Raw genomic sequence first — 14,429 nt, 5'->3', positions numbered from 1 at the left:
AACCTAAATGAAGACAGAAGGATAACACAAGCTTCAAAAGGCCTCCCCGATGGCGTGGTGGTAACGTCGTTGTTTTCTAATCAAGGATTCGCAGGTTGTACACCCGATGGAGGCAGACAGTGGTTCCGATCCCACTTTACGCTGTGGCTACAATAAAGTGGGTTTAAAATCAATCTCATCGACAAGCTGAAAAGCTGCCAATAGAAAAAGAAATATACATACATGTCGGAAATGGTGCAGAAGTGGTATGTGCTACGAACATGACGGACCTCATAACAATGTTCCGGGCTCTTAAACCTTAAGCTTAATCAAGCATTCAACCATAACCATCGTGGTGTCGAAAATAAAGAGGAGTACACAAACTTTGTGGCGTATAGATTCCAGATTAAAATGTGAACACGTAAATTGAATTGAAAAATAAAAATAAAAACAGACCGAAAGTAAAATCAAGAAAGACGTAGATTCATGCTGAGAAAGGACGCAAATGTGTAGGGGATGATGACTTGGAGAAAACTGAGCTGTACACGAGCAGGATTTGGTGCAGAGTTGCACAAAATTGTACCTAAAAATTAAACAAATTTTATGCTTAGAAATAATGAAGATTCATGAAAATCCTGTATATAAAGTGCCTAGTATAAAATTGTCGGTTAATATTTGATTTGGAAAAGTAAGGATATGTAAATTGAAGTAACAGAAATAAATCGAATGTAATTTATAATGACAAGTAAAACACCTATATTTACAGCATTTTTTTACCGATAGAACGAAACGTACTTTAATGTAAACTTCAAATATTGACTATATATGCAGGAATTAAAAATTAACACATTTAAACTGTAGTTAGTTTGAAATTTTGTGAATTATGACTCTTCCATGCATGCATTTTTACAATTTTTAAGATTCCTTAACATATTCTTACTCACTTTTCACGTTCTGAGGGAAATTTCCCTTAGATGGAAACATTGATCCAGTTGCAAGGTCTTGGAACCGCAGGTGGAGATGACGTGGTTACCATGGCAACGATCTGAGTTTCTCGGCGGAGCGTTGCGAAAGAACTTTCCAAGAGTGGATGAGAACGACAAAGATCCGTGGCCATGGTGTCAGTTCTTTTAAAATTCTTGTACAGGGGTCCACAAAAAACTCTCACAGGACAACTCGCAGTGTATCCTTTCATCTTCACATTCTTTAGGAGCGGAATTTGTACAGAAATTTAATAAGTGTCTGTAAGTAAGGATGTAATAATGCGGTTTCGAAATCTTGTACGTGTAGATGAAGGTTTCCAAAAGTTGCAGCTCGTAGTTGCTAAATTTCATTGGAATATAAGTAAATTTGCTCCTTTTCTAAGTAATACGTATACTTTTATTATTTTCTTACACATATATCCATATAATACTGCTTTGTTCGTTTTAAAGGCAGCAAGTACAGGGTGACGCAGAGAAACTGCAAAATTGCAATTGACGTAGAATGCACGAATAATGACAGGAAAAAATACATTTAATGATGGATATGCATGTACATAGTATGCCATTAACTATGACATTTACAAGTCATTTTACATGTAACTTTACGTGCTTTTTGTTTCAGTTAAAAAAACTGTTTTAGGGAGTAACCTCCCCCTCAAATGTCAATATGAGGAGAAATTGAAGTGGGGATCTGACCCCAAAACCACGTAAATATGGCATAGGAATAACACGCACATATAATTGGAACACACACACAGCACAGAGCTCTGTGTGCCAGTGATATGCACTTCATATCTCAAAGTGTCGCACTTGTGTATCTGCCAGTACTATTAGCACATAACTTCAACCGCCATCGTCCTTCACGATAGCACTTGTGTTTGGTACCGACAATCCTACAGTTCTGTGCTGTGTGTTCCAATTATATGTGCGTGTTCTTCCTATGCCATATTTACGTGGTTTCGGGGTCATATCCCCACTTCAATTTCTCCTCATCTTGGCATTTGAGGGGGGGTGCCCCTTGAAACAGTTTTTTAGCTGAAACACAAAAACACGTATTTCTTCCTTTGGGCCCCTCTATACACCTGCCAAGTTTCATGGAAATTGGAAGGGGACACATAGATGACCTACTTTGTTAGATTGATTTGATTTGATTTACTTTATTTTACTTCGCCTTTCTGCCACTTTTGGCTAATTTGCGAAGATGGAGATGAGTAATGATATGATGAAATTGATGAATGGACACTCACAAATATCCATGCCCAGGCCAGGATTCAAACCCATGACCCCTGGCGTCGTAGCGCGATGTGCTAACTACTCCGCCACAGGAGCCGTCTAAACCTGACATAGAAACCACCTTTTACAACAATATCGATGAAGGTAATTAGTGTTCTTTATTCACTCAGCAGAATTATAAGTGTACCTCGTATGCAAAAAGTGTAAATTCATTAAAATAGCTTCCTTGCTTATATGAGAGTGGTACTAGTTCATCATTGGACAATAATATGATATAAACATATTTTTCTATTATTTTCTTGTATTTTTCTTATTTTATGCTACTTTGGCTAATCACGACAATGAGGATGAAGAGGCTCGGCTGGACCTTTGGCACCCATAACGGCGAATTTTTTTTAAAAAAATCCTCTCCATTTGAAAAACTGCTGTGATATTCCAAAATATAAAAAATTACATCAGCTTAGAATTGCTTCTAGAGCATTGACGTGAATTTTCATGTAGTTTTGTTTCACTGTTATCTAGATATTATCAATATTTTAATAGACTTACGTAATCACGAAACAATTGATAATATCTAGACAACAGTGAAAGAAAATTACACGAAAATTCACGTCAATGCTCTAGAAGCAATTCTAAGCTGATGTAATTTTTCATATTTTGGAATATCACAGCAGTTTTTCAAATGGAGAGGATTTTTTTTTTAAAAAAATCGCCCATTCGGGTGCGAAAGGTCCAGCCGAGCCTTAAATAAACTATCTATCACCTATCGTGAAGGTATATCGGAGTGTGGAGGTAGGGTACATTCTGGATCCTTGCAGTAGTGGACACGATGCGATGAGCACCACGCTCCGGCCGCTTTATATCGCCAGGAATGTCCCGGGTTCTTATCGATTAGAGGCTGAGTAAGATCCAGAGCCAGCAGCCACCTCAAGAATCGAACTCGTGTCTCCGCGCGGCAATCTCACCGGATCCCTTCGACTGCGAGAACTTATGAATGATGAGAGAAACTGTTGTGATGAAGGGACACTCACAAACGGTGGCGAAAGGGGGATTACGTGTACTTTTTAGTAGTCAAGTCTTCCTTTTGCCATCTTTTCATGCTATTGATTTTCTCTTTTTAGGATTACTGGACCAAAGGGGGTGGGGTTATGAAACCACCAACCCCTCATTGGGAAAGCCACTGCTCACAAAGAAACTTCAGTGCCCAGGTAATGATTCGTAAGCGAAACCTTCAGTGAGGACACGGAAAGTCGTTCACTTAACGTGTTCGGTCACCGAAGTTAGTTCTATTAATTGGCACAGCATTTATTGTAATTATAGAGAACGCGTGCTTCAGATAGACAAACTAAGAATTCAGATTTTTCCAAAGATTTCGAATTCACCTAAACAAATTTGGTTTTAGACTCTTACTAGAACCGGCTCTGGATCTGAATATTTAACTGAAAACCAGTGTGGTAATACACACACACACATACACACACACACACACATACACAAACATACATACACATACGTGTATCATCACCAGCATAGGCGCAGCTACGGGGTGTGCCGGGTGTGCCTAGGCACACCCTAATGGGCTGCTTTATCAAAGCAGCCCATTAAAGACAGATATTTCAATAAGAGAGAAAATAAGCGCCAGTTTGTAAGAAGTTGAAAAGTCATTACTTGGTACAAACGTGTGCATTATTACTGATGAAACGGGTGTCTATAGATTTTCGATTTTTTTTATGTCATTGGAGAAATAATATATTTACTGCATTCTACTCTGTACTGCAGCGCCCTTCTTCTATACCTGTCACAAGCTACACGTGTGAGAGAGAGCTTGGTCAGAAGCAGGATAGGTTGGAAGCCCTGCTCTTGCTATTTGTGGAACAGGAAAAAGCCTCGTCTATTGATGTAAATGAAGTTATTGATGAGCTTCAGAACATTGTACCTTTAGACAGACGTCTCTTGTTATAGATTACGTGTATTTTGATGTATTTGTTTGTAACATTTATGAACATTTTGTGTGTGTGTAATTTCTATGCAATTTGATTTTTTCTACTACATATATTCAGAAATTTTCAACACTGTCATTTAGTGAAGTCTATTCCTTTACAAACATCAGTGCAGTTAAAGAGCCAAGTGATTGTGTTGCAAAATATGCTATTAAAAAGGTACAAGACCTCATTTTTTCCCTTTGTGCACACCCAAATATAAAGTTCTAGCTACGCCTATGATCACCAGATACACGTTTGCGTATATACATACACACAGGGCCGCCGTTAAGGAACTCGAGGCCCTGTGCGAACTATATCCACGAGGCCTTTGTGTTATCTAATGTTAAAATATCAATAACATCCGTTTCTTGTAAAATTTGTCTCTAGCGCCAACCTGGTTATTTGAATTGTGTAATTATTACCTATTGTTAAGCACGAGAGCGCGTTCGCATTATCGGAGTTTAGAAATAATAAAATTAAAAATTTGGCAACCAGCTTTTCTTAATGACTGCTGATTGAGACCTTGTTTTAGCGATACAAGCCCTGGAAAGAAAATATATTATCCTGTGTTGTCCGCAGCCATGTACTGTAAATTTACCCTTATTATTGATATGTATTTTTTCTGCCAGAAAACGCACTAAATACGGAAAGGGGGTCATGACAGAAAGAGCCGGCCCCAGGGGATGGCAACTCGGGTGCTCACCCGAGGCCCCGTGCTCCAGGGTGCACCGCGCTAGATAAAAATAATAGTTTGTTTGAGTTATTTTTACAAGTTTATAGGATGTTGGTGTTTCCAATTAAGTAACTAATCTGACATTCATATCTTATTTTGACATAGGCCTCTACATAAACATATCCAAAATTACTGAAATCATAAACAAAGTTGCTACTAGATAAATATAGTGTTCTAAATATTTGTATCAAAAATACTTAACATATATTGTTTGTTTACTTATAGAATGAAATATGATATGAAAATATTTTTTTATGGAAACAATGCAAATTCACTACAATGTCAAAATTCAATGAATAGTAAAGAAATCAATTATGTTATTGGATATGATTAAATATTGCTACTCTTTATAGTTAAAGTAACAATATGATAGTGAACATTCTCGGTTTTTCAGTTGAATATGTACTAGGGGTACATGAGATTGATTGAGTGATCGATTTGTTGTTTTAAGTTTACTTTATGCCCAGATAGGCTAATCGGGACTGGACCTACAGTTTAAAGTGGGATCCGAACCTCTGTGCCATTTGCCTCCAACTGGCATCAAACCCGGGACTCCTTGATTGTAAGGCAACGATGTATATCAGAATGAAAAAGAAATGAACATATAATAGTGTTTACATTATGATTTTGTACGACACCTGTACTGCAGACTAAGGAACAAAAATTGAAAAAAAGAAATTTATTATACTTCCCGCAAATATTTTATGCCCCAGGCCCCGTAATGCAACATTATGCCCTGCCAAAAACTTAATGACATACATACGATATTCGCTTCAAGACCTCACGCCAGTGCTGCTATTCCTGTGAAATCCTGTCCCTGTTTCTCATCAATAGTTATGTTTTTCTGAAGTCTAATTTCACATTCGGTCCATTTTTTAAGGCATTGAATTTGACTTTGGAATGGTTTTCTAGTCGATAGCTTAAATGCCTTCAATCATCGCAGCCTTCATTTGCCATCATGCCCCCACCCTTCTTCCCAAACGGCTTACAACAAAAACACAAAATCTTATCTTTCATCTTCGAGTACACCAACCACCTTCTGTCGACAGTTTCCCCATTTTGCATAACACGCTTATAATGTCCAGGTGAAAAGTATCGATTATTGCCATTAATTGGGTAATCATGATTTACGATGCGAATAGGGCCCAAGTGTATCTACATTATTACCGTCTATCGTGGCGAAATTTGAAATGGAAACTGTATTTACAGTGTAACGGACAATTTTTGGGATGTTTCTGTCTTTATTTCTACATTGGCTTCTGAGTGCGATTTTCTACAGAAAGCAATCGATGAGATGACTTGACTGTCTCTGTGTCCTCTAAATCCCTTATTTGGAATAAGGACAAACCAATTAAGGAAGTGTGGATTGTTTGCTTCTTAGCCATGACCATAAGAGGTATCCCCCCAATATATGAAACTTCCTGTGTTTGACACGAGGCGAGAAAATAGTTCTGTCGAAGGCCACCCCCTAAGTATAAAAACCCCAGAAAATGGGTAAAATGGGTGGCAGAACAGAGGCGCTGTCCAGCCTCCGATCCGAGATAACCATCCACCCAGCCGAGTCCAAGCTGTCTTCAACCTCTTAGAATATGGAAAAGGGTCTACTGCTACAGGTCCTTAAGTATCGCTAATCATCCTTTCTTTCTAAGCAGCCCCTTTTCTTAACTCCTGGGCTGAGATCTCTTCATATATCAACTACGATTCTTTATAATAAACCTTGTTATTGTTGACTTATGCGCTTAATTGTGTCTACATCCTACAGGTTCTCCTAATTAGTTTTAAAACTCTACCCAAATAATGATTCCTTCTCTTTCAGCTCCAAGACCAAACATCTGAGTTACATAACCCCTAACGGTAATACTCGGGGTCTCGCCCGACTCTCCGTTACACAAGGAGGGAGAAAGAGTCGCTGCAGAGACCCTACCGTTACAACAGGCAGCAATATGTTTTCCATGGCACCCTTCTGACATTTTCAAAAGGCGTCCTTTTGTTTAATTTTCTTAGCCTTTTGGAATCCAGGATTCAAATTTACGAAATTTGACCCATTCCATGGACATTCGTATAATCGCGATTCTACACACCCACACGCAATACTGTGTCAAACAAGAATGACTTGAAATTTGTTGACACTTCGGCATGGTTGTAATATCTGGCAAAATCTGGAAACCTTCCTTCTCAGGAGGGTTTGAGAGGCAATAAAAATAAAGTACTCATATCTCCAGAACTTTACTTCCATTTCATCTGCGGGGGAAATATGCCGACCCAAGGTCCTTTGACCTACACACCGCTTGCCTTGAGAGGCCTGTTTTTGAAGCCCCGTTTTGGAAATAGATGAAGTTGTAAAGTTTGACGTCAGAGGGGGGGAAGGCAGCGGAAGAAAACACAGTACACCCCTAATTGAAAAGTGAAATAACCTTTTGTAATTTTTGTTGTATTAGTGTGTTCCTTATGATTTATTTTTGTAGGATTCTCATTTCATATCTAACTTTGAGACATAAATACTATCATCAATGTAACGACCCTGCGTGGTCGCCACATTTAACGACCCTGCGTGGTCGCAATAATATATTTTGTTAAGAAGGTATGGATGAAGAATGCATGCTAAATGTTTAAATGTGTTAACGGGTCCACCTCTACGTTTATTAACTTCGCTCATTATCAGACCCTGCGTGGTCATTGTATTTGTTAAATGTTCTCATTTATTGTCATTTACTCTGTTCAATTCGTTGCAAAGTCCTGCGAGGCTCATAATTAATTGTATTTTCTGAATGCACACAGTTTTAGTTTATATTTGACCCGTGCATCTAGTGATTTTCCCACTAGTGTTTTCTTGATGTCACTTCTTGGATGTTTCTCAGTACGAAGGTTGCAATATGTAAAAAAATGAGTTAGCAACGCGTACTTGTAGTTACTATTTTCACCACCCATGCGCCACCGCGAGTATAAAGCCAGCGCAGCGAGGCCCGCAGTTGAGTTGGCTTTCTGGTCGGCTCCCGATAAGATCTCTCTTACCAACGGACCTGGAAGAAGGATAACTCCGCTCTTGCGAGAGTCCAAGCATCCTAAGGAAGGAAGGAAGGAAGTTGCACTCCGCTCTTGCGAGAGACCAAGCACCCAAGAGAAGTTGTCCTCCGCCTGCGGGCGAGAGAAGCCGCACTCCGCCTTCCAGCGAGAGAGGTTGAACTCTGCCTTAGGCAAGAGAACCCACTCCACTTTCGAGTGAGAGATACCCCACTCCGCTTATTGGCGAGAGAGAACCCACTCCACTTTCGAGTGAGAGATACCCCACTCCGCTTATTGGCGAGAGAGAACAACTCCACTTTAGAGTGAGAGGACCCGCTCCGCTTGCTGCGAGAGGTTTCCTTCCCCTATCAACCTGCGGCACCCCGCCAGGGTAGTGTGGCGTTGGGTTTCCAGACAACCTACTCTCTCTTTCAGGGGAACCCGTGACGACTGCGGTCCCCATACTCCCATTCGCGCCTCACTGCCCGTTCGAGTCTAAAGGTGGTACAGGTAAATGCACGTGAGTGGTAAGGGTAAAGGTAAAGACACGTGTGTAAGTGTGCTAACGGACATCCTTGTGATAGGATTATAATAAACTGTTACATCTATAAACCTGGTTTAGTCTTTCTTTACACCCAGCAAGCCCTGAGATATTTCTGAGACTTTGTACTACGACTGAATCAGTTAGCACATATGGGTAAACTTTTGCCGACCACCCAACTGCAGTGTTTAGCGTGTTGAACGCAGCCAGTACTAGTACTCCTGCGCCGTGGTGCTGAGCACTGCGTGGGTGGACGTTGTATAAAGTTTTTGGCGCTCTTAACGTGGGGCCCGATTGTAAAGACTGAAACCAGCAAGCCAGCGGGGGGCCTATTAGCTACAAGGACTAGAAAGTGTTCATAAGTGTCAGTGTTAGTGTTCGTCCAAAGAATTCACGAAGGAGAAGATATAGTGTTGTGTTGTGGAAGAAACCATAGACGGTGTACCAAAAATGGAAAGGGACGCGTCGAGTATGAACTTAAGAAGCAGAGGGAGGAAAACCGTAGATGAAGAGACTGGGTTCGGATGCTGTGAAGATACCGGAGGAGAGATGGAGTATTTCCAGTGTTGCCAATGTCTACAGAAGTTCCATTGGAAATGTGAGGGGCAAGAAGAGACCTCAGTGTCCAGAGTCTAGATGCAAGACTTGCTCATCAGTACCCTTGATGGCTTCCGGGCAAGAACCAAGTGCTCCTAGTACGACCCCATCAGACCATTGGTTATTAGAATGGCTGATGAGAGATAACGAAGAGAGAAAGAAAGAGGAAGAAGAGCGTAGACTTATGGAAGAGAAACAGAGAAAGAAAGATATGGCTCAATTAGAGAGAGCTAGAAAGAAAGAGGTAATGGAGCTAAGACAAGTAGTGGAGTCCATGGAGGAGAGAAGGCTTCATGAAAAAGCAGAAGAAGAAGCTAAAAAGGCACTTGAGAAAGCAGAAGAAGAAGCTAAAAGAAAACTAGAGACACAAGAATTTAGGTCGCTAATAGAGTCTCTTGAAAAGAAAAGAGAAATTGAAAAACGAGAAGCAGAAGAGAAAAGAGAAATTGAAAAACGAGAAGCAGAAGAGAAAAGAGAAATTGAAAAACGAGAAGCAGAAGAGAAAAGAGAAATTGAAAAACGAGAAGCAGAAGAGAGAAGAGAAATTGAGAAACTAGAAGCAGAGCAAAAGAGAGAAAGGGAGTTAGAAATTCTCCGTGCGTTGGTTGAAAGTCAGGAAGAAAAGAGAATGAAAGAAAAAGAAGAAGAGAATGAGAGAAGACAGCAAGAAGCTGAAAGAAGCAGAGCAGAATTACAGACTCTTTTCTCCCAACATAAGACAGACCAGTTAGAAAGTCTTAGGGAGGAATTAGAGAAAATTAGAATCTCTTGTCAGCTGGAAGTAGTGAAAGTAGTGGAAGAACAATTAGAACCTGTAGCTGTCTGGCGTGGTGAAATGGAGCAAGAGCAGGAACAAATGAAGAAAAATTTAGATGTCTGTCTACAATTGGTAGCCCAGTCTACGACGGAAAGCGGAAGTGAAGAACAAGAGAGAGTGAAGCAGATAGAAGCATCTGTAGAAACCATAAGTTCAGCAGTAAAGACTCTGAGTGAGCAGGTCGTAGAACAGAAGACAGCTGCAGAAGGGATGGCCAAAGCAACCGGCGAAAAGGTGAACTCTCTTCGCGGAGATACACAGAAATTGGAAGTATCTCTTCGGCAAGAAATACATGAGCAGACTGGGTCTATAGTCAGAAGAGTAGGCGAACTGCAAGATAAAATTGAACGGTTGCAGATACAACCGGGAGTGCCTTCTGATGTTCTCCCAGATTCCATTGAACGGGATAGAAGTTTCAATCCTGAGGCAGCCTCTTATGAACCTCCTAGAGTGGTGCAGAATCCTTTCTATCTGGAAACCATTCAATCAGATAAGCGTAAGCGGCCTAGAGAAGCAGATAGTTCGGATGGGACATCTCCTCGGCGAAGAACCGAATTTAAGATGCCTAGAATGGCTGACATCGCACACATCCCCAAGTTCAAGGGCGATATCGATGCTCAGTCGGCTGAGAAATATCTTCGTGAGCTCAATGTAAGCTTCGAGCTCATGCAAGTACCTGACAATTACAGACTTGAATTGCTACCTAGAGTATTCACAGGTAAAGCTGAACATTGGCTGGCAGGTAACATAGACAGTTTTGCTAGCTATGCTGATTTCTGCATAAAGTTCAAAGAAGAGTTTGCCTCCGAGAAGGCTAAGCAGAGACAATTAACTGCAATAAGAAATAGACGATATTCCCGTCCCGTACATGAAAATATGGAGAGCTTCGCTTGGAGCATTTACGCCGCCTATAGGAATCTAAGTGACAACTTCAGCGAGAGCGAGGTGCTGAATTTAATCATAGGTCAGCTACCTTATAGAACTCGAAATCTCTGCCTTGCGCACTCTCCCAGAACAGTCGACGAATTAACCAGCTTCCTCAAGGATTTTGAAATATACGATGATCCCGACTTCTGGAGAAATAAAGAGGACTTCAAAGGTAAAGAACTTCCCAATAAGAATTTCAAAGTGCGGAGCATTGAGACCAAGAATGACACTAAACCCGAAACTTTTTGGAGAACTCGGAATTTTAATAGAGGCGGAGGTAACAGAGGACTGAGCCGTAACCAGAATGGTCGATGGGAACCTTATCGACCAAATCAAGGGCCAGATCGCAGATTTCCCGATTGGAGGAGGAACAATCAGGGACGCAGTAGCCCTTATTCTCCTAGGCGACCCTCACCTATAGACACGGGACCAAGTGCAAGACAGTCACCCTCCAGAGAAGTTTTGACCTCTGAGCAGGAGGAAACCCTAGAAACAACCCGGGACTTTCTGCATAATCAAAGGTCTCAATCCTGCCAAACAAACTAGATCCTTGTCTAGGTGCTTCGTTCCCATTTAGGCAAGGGGCCTCGGAGGAGCGACCTGATACAACTATCCAAGAACTAAAGGTTAACTTCCAACTAACTGAAACAGAAGAAGTAAAATTACAGAGTGAACTGAAATCCGCAAGGGAATCAAGGACTAGATACAAATCACCAGCAGTGGCGGCAAAGTTAATAGATATACCAGTGACTTGTGTAATAGATACTGGGAGCGAATGCTCTATTTTAAGTTATGAAATTTGGGCTAAATTAAAGGAACAAATTCCAGGTATTCAAGTGCAGAAGGTTCCAGAGATAAGATTAGTGGATTTTTCTGGAAGCCATAGGAAGCGTGTTTTTGGCAGCAGACATGTGGAACTGGAGATTGAAGGTATGGTGTTCAGTACTGAAGTTTTTATATTGAGAGGTTTTGGTACAGATCTTCTTTTGGGCATGCCATTCTTGAAGCAGCACGAGGCCGAGATAAATTTTAGAAGAAACTCGGTGAAATTGTATTTTGGAAAAACTCCGGATCAAGATGTAGGGAATCCACTGGATGTTGAGATTGTGCGGTACATCCAAAAGGTCCAAGAAAGAGACGAAGAGTGGATGTATAAACCGGCAGACCTCAAGGAGAAGGTCGAAACTATAGACATTCTGAATGATTCCCAGAAACAGGAGTTGCTGCAAGTGCTGAATCGATATATAGCTGTGTTCTCAGAGAAGCCAGGTACCATGGAAAGCGCCGAATGTGAGATCCTGTTAAAATGTACCGAACCAGTTCATCGCCCGCCATATCCCGTGCCGCTTTCAAAAAGGGCCGCTCTAGAAAAAGAACTTAACTTGTGGAAAAGCTGGAACATTATTCAACCATCGGTATCACCCTATCTTAATCCATTACTAGTGGTAGACAAGCCCGATGGTAGTGTAAGACCCTGCCTGGATTTTCGACTATTAAATGCTATTATGATTGTTCCTAAAAGCTCAGTGCCACCTATTGATGAGTCATTGCAGAGATTTAAACAGGCGCAGTATTTTTCAAGTTTAGATCTAGCTTCGGGCTATTTACAGATTCCTTTGAAACCAGAATGCCGAATATACACTGCTTTTTCGTACAGAGGTCGCCAGTACGAATTCTTGAAGATGCCTTACGGCTTATCTAATGCTGTGTCTACCTTTGTGTCGGTTATGCATACAGTTTTTGGACCTGAAACTGAAAGTTATCTGACAGTGTACATAGACGATCTTCTGATTTTTGATACGGATTTCGACAGCCATATTCTACATATAGAAGAGGTGCTCCATAGATTAGAAGAGGTTGGACTTAAGGTGAAACTTCGCAAATGTAACTTTGCTAAACGTGAATTGATTTATTTAGGCCATTTAATTTCGGGAGATAAGATTAAAATAGACCCGAAAAAGAACGAAGCCATCCTGAAGTTTCCACAACCTAAAACTAAGAAAGATGTCAGGAAATTTTTGGGACTCGCAAATTGGAGACGGAAATTCATAAAAGATTTTTCAATTAAGACAGAACCATTGCTTAAGTTACTCTCTAAGACCGCTAGATGGAACTGGGGTTCAATGCAACAATCCGCCTTCGACCAGCTTAAACAAGAACTGGTAACCGCTCCTGCCCTGGCTCAACCTGATTTAGACCAGGAGTTCTGCATACAGTGTGACGCTTCGACCAAAGGCTTAGGATGTGTCTTATTTCAGGAGCAGAACGGAGAGAAAGCTGTAATCCAGTATGCTAGCAGGAAGCTAAAGAACAATGAAGTACACTACTCCATTCATGAACTGGAATGCCTGGCCATACTTTTTGGAGTAAGCAAATTTGAAATTTATCTTCGCGGAAGACATTTCAAAATCTACACTGATCACAGAGGGTTAGTTTGGCTCCAAAATTACAGGAACTGGAACTGTCGGCTCACCAGATGGTCCCTGAAACTACAATCTTACTCTTTTGAAATTATTTATATACAAGGAAAGGAAAACACGGTTCCCGATATACTCAGCCGTTATCCAGCCGAAGAGAGCGTGAAAGATGAGGACACCAAATTTTTCCATGTGAACTACGTTTGGCAAGAAAGGGGAGAAGTGGAGGATGTAGAAAATTGGATCCAGGCCCAAGAAGAGGATGATTTCTGCAAGCCGGTCTTAAAGGTTCTGAGGCAAGAGGAAGTTAACGACTCCCCAGTTGATTCCAGGATAAAAAGATTGTATCAAGTGTATGGAAACCTCTTATTTAGGAAAACATCTGGAGATGAAGTCTCCTGGAAATTGTGTGTCCCCGAGAATCTGAAAAAGAGGGTCCTAAAGGAGAACCACGACGAACTAGGTCACTTCGGCATGGCTAAAACCCTTAAGAGAATTAAGAGTAGATATTTTTGGCCTAAATTGAAGATGGATATAGCCAAACATGTTAGGGATTGTCTCACCTGCGCTAAAACGAAAATGGACAAATTAGGTATTTTGAAGGATAAGCTACACATTAACCAGAAAAATCCTCATGAACTTTTATCAGTCGACCTAATTGGAAAGTTACCTATGTCTCATGGGTACCAGTATATTTTGACCATGGTAGATGTAGGGACCAAATTTGTCTCCACTTACCCTCTGAGACGAGGAACGGCCAGGGAAATCCTTAATGTAATGGAGAGAGGATATTTCTCCCATTTTCCAAAGGTGAGAGCAATTCTATCTGATAGAGGAACACAGTTTACTTCTGGATTGTGGAAGGAGTATTTAGATAAGAAAGGGATTAAGTATTACTTCACCACTGCTTATCACCCCAGTAGTAATACCATCGAACGAATGGACCAAGAAATAGTGCGGTTACTCAGATTGTTCTGTCATCGTGAGCACCAGTCTTGGTCAAAGTATCTAACCGAAATTTCATGGCTCCTAAACAACTCTGTTTCAGACATTACAGGATACGCACCTTCAGAGTTATTCTTTAACAGGCCTGTGCCTAATGAAGTTTTGGACCACTTCAACTGGCCCATCGACGAAGCCGATTCCCAAATATACAACTGGGATGAAAAGTTATTCATGGCAAGAGCTAGAGAACGCTCCAAAAGTGATAAAAGGAA

The sequence above is a fragment of the Lepisma saccharinum genome, chromosome 3, assembly GCF_977018435.1.
Source record: "Lepisma saccharinum chromosome 3, izLepSacc3.1, whole genome shotgun sequence".
NCBI classification, from domain to species: domain Eukaryota; kingdom Metazoa; phylum Arthropoda; class Insecta; order Zygentoma; family Lepismatidae; genus Lepisma; species Lepisma saccharinum.
The sequence above is the reverse complement of the archived record's forward strand: the minus strand, read 5'-3'. Positions refer to the sequence as shown.